General features: G+C 37.0%; 1 protein-coding gene across 2 annotated transcripts in view; it reads right to left on the bottom strand.

The window, feature by feature from the left end:
- The window catches only part of ptprd (protein tyrosine phosphatase, receptor type D), a 420,350-nt gene that overhangs the window by 272,378 nt on the left and 144,438 nt on the right, over positions 1–3,534 (bottom strand). The gene's annotated exons all lie outside the window — the stretch shown is intronic.

Here is a 3,534-nt window from a genome sequence, read left to right as displayed (position 1 = left end):
TTGCAGTAGTAGATTCTTTAACAGAGCCAAAATTCGTCTTTGTTCAGAGAATACACACAGATTAATCTTTGATTCCTCCTATTTACCTCTCCCCGAAGATTAACTCTGAAGTTTAAATAAGTTGCCTTGCATAGCCGTGTAATTGTGTTAATTTTCTTCCTATCAAACCACTTCTGTGATGATTGTGCCAAATTATTCTGATTAATACCCTACTAAATGTTCAAGTAGTGACCAATTCTTAATTTAGTTTGGAGCTCTAAACATTTATGGCGGCGCCCATCACATTCAGAAAGTTATGCTTGATTATTATTTCTGTACTTCGGTGTTATTATTTAAAATGCCATTATTTAAAATGTTGCATGGAGAAGATTTCGATTGTTGTTTATAGTTGAAGAAGAAGCTGTTCTTCTTCTTTTGTTTCTGGATGGGCATTACCGCCAACTACTGGAATGGAGTGTGAATCGGGATGTGCAGCCAGACGGAGATGGCGCGTTCTGCTCATGCGCTCTTGTTATCAGAGAACCGAGCCAGGGAGAAACTGATCCGAGCCCACCTCTGGAAGTGGTCTGCAGTTATCTCGGTTCGGTTGTGTCTAGCTCGGTTCATTTCAGTTTGCTTTCCATTTTCACACAATAAGTTATCTCGGTTACTGAGCTCGGACCGGTCTTGGCATGGTTTTTCAAGGGTAGTGTAAATGGGGTAATAGTTCCCAAGACAACAGTACTTAAAATCAGACATTAGGCCTGATCATCAGGTTTGCATGTTTTAATAAAGGTGCTAATGTGTTTGTATGTAATGAGCAGATGTTCAAAGAACGTGCAATGTGATTTGCACTTGCAATTTAGTGGAAGGGTTTGCAGGTTTGTCTTCATCAATATGCAGATCACATCTTTTGTTGTAAGTGTTAAACTGACCCAAAAATGTGTGTGGTCATTGCTACCACAAAGGATGCATTGGTACCATCCAAGAAATGTAGAGATTCTGAGTGCATGTTAAAATACTTGAACCTTCAAAAATAATACAAGAAAAGCTGTATGCTGGTGAAGATTTTCAATCATCCAGGTCATAGTCATTCCAAAACACTAAAAAAAAAAACACAGGACTTTGTTCTCCCAGTTTGAAGATGTTTTTTTCTCCCACCCAGGAAGCGAAGGTGTGTGCCAGTATCGGATATTGCAGGGTAACAAAGACCTCAACGACTCCTCAATACTAAGGGGCGGACCTGCTCAATTTGCCAAGAGGCATAGGCCAGTATTGGCTATTGCAGGCTGGATCAGAGTCAGAGTCTTTAACAATTAAAGATTCTGTAGAACCATACAAAAACTTCTGTTATGCGTAACAAAAGTTTCCAACCACATTGATGTTATAGGAAATCTGTTTGGTGCCATTATTGCAGAACAGATTGTGTAAGAAAATATTCATAAATCTTTTTTACCTTTCACAAAGAATATGTGATTCTTCAAAAAGATTGTTTTAGTCTGATCGTACAATACTATTATTAAAGAGGCTTACATATTTCGGCTTTTTGCAAATCTTTAACAGATTGAGTTCTAGTTTCTTCATAAAGTGCCCGTTGCACATATTTATTTATTTTTTCTGTTAATTTTACTTAACACTAACATTTTGGCTACATCTGAACTACAGTAAGAATATAACCATTGTCCAATTTTGAAAATGTTTCTACATACAAATGTATTCAGTAAGGAAAGACAAAAGGAACAAATGTTAACAAATACAATCTCTCTTAAACTTTGTGCTGTTTTAATTCGATTACAATACCACCAAGGAGGATTGGAATCTGCTGCAGAATGGCTTGCTACGACTCACTGCTTTGCGTAATGGTGTTTTCTTTGCTCTGGAAATGAAATATAATATCATTAAATGGAGACATGCAGAAGGAAGTGTCAACAGATCCATCTTGGGTGCCAGCTCAATCTGTTTGTGGGCGCTCCCCAGTGACAGATCCTGCTCATCATTGAACATCCTGCTCTTAGAAATTTTGGGATTTCATTAATCCAACATAGCAAGCATTTATGATCGATTACATGTAAAGAAGGTAGGGAACAAAAATGGCACATCAAGTTAGGATCCTGAACACAATGGAGCGCTCTAAAAATATGCAGCTTTTGATAAAACGAGTTTCAGATTAACAATGTGGGGAGAAAAGATTGAAGTTTGTGGTAATTCACTATTTTCATACCTATCTTAAAACACATCCATCAGCCATGACTGGAACCACTGACGAGTAATAAGTGAGATTGTTTTTTTGTCTGTTTGCACTAACCCCGAGATAATATTTGCAATGGCACCAATGCTTTTAGTTTCAGAGAGCAGTTAGCAGTGGCTGAGAAGAGGAGAAGCAATAAAGTAAAGCTTTGATGTTGTCATGCATGATTGTGCAGAGACATCCTCGGGCTTCTGTCAAGGGTGTTGATTTAGTGACTGCCATAGAAATGAGAATACAGATGGCTTGTGGTGCTATTAGGGGGCTGGTCTCTGAGAGTAAGGAACCCTCTTCTACATCTATTATCTTGGGGTGACACTTCAAACGGGAGCACTGGATTTGGTATCAGAAGTATGGCGATACGCCAATTTAATTAATCTACTGTCATTAGGATGAGAACTGTGAAGAGGGACACAGAACCAATTAAGGGATTTCATTACACTGACCAAGCCAACTGGCATATATTTTCTATATATTTGCTCTTGTTGTTTTTATTTAGGAAGCTTCTACAAAATTAAAATCCCGCCTCAGTAGTGATGTATCCTATGATTTATGATTTCTATAATGTACCAAAAACATGCAATCAATGAAAAATACTTTATGGAGACGGCACACAATGTAGACAGGGAGCTGCTGATTCTGTTGGCACATATAAATTCTCCAGGTGTCATATTGCTATTTTGGGGCTTTTTAATCCCTAACAGGTTTCTGCAGCTGTGCTGAAGATTAGGACACCAAAGTACTATTTGGGAGTACTTGATTTTGAAACTTACTCCATGTGTCTCATAAGGAGGCACTTAGGCAGAGGTGCCAGATGTTTTCCATCCAAAAAAACCTCTACGGGAAATAATTGACTACAAAGCACAACAAATGAGCTGAGTTCAGTCCATGTGGTGAAAAATGTGCAATAAACTGGCTATACTGTTCTTTGTTTTGATGTATATTTAATTGAATTTAACCAAGTTTTTTATGTTTAGGAGAAGAGACTGATATACATATGGAAATATCACAAAACAATATAAAGTACAGTTTCATAAGAAATAGATATTTTTAAACATTGTTTAAAAAGTGACAATCAAACATTATTCACATCCTTCATAATAATTCATGGAAAAATCTGGATTGACATTACATAAATCAAACTCTTCTTAGGTTTTCTTTGCTAACAATCAATGATAGCCTCTTTTCCCTTTATCCTAATCTTAAACTTGCTTCACCATAAGATTCAAGTTGCAAAAATGGCTGGACTAAGCAACTATAGAACTGTATATTAAGAACAAAACATATAGTGAAATAAACACATCATATGT

This window comes from Cyprinodon variegatus, unplaced genomic scaffold (genome assembly GCF_000732505.1).
Source record: "Cyprinodon variegatus isolate N-32 unplaced genomic scaffold, C_variegatus-1.0 Scaffold652, whole genome shotgun sequence".
NCBI lineage: Eukaryota > Metazoa > Chordata > Actinopteri > Cyprinodontiformes > Cyprinodontidae > Cyprinodon > Cyprinodon variegatus.
Note: the sequence above shows the minus strand (reverse complement) of the source record. Positions and strands in the feature narration are given on the sequence as shown.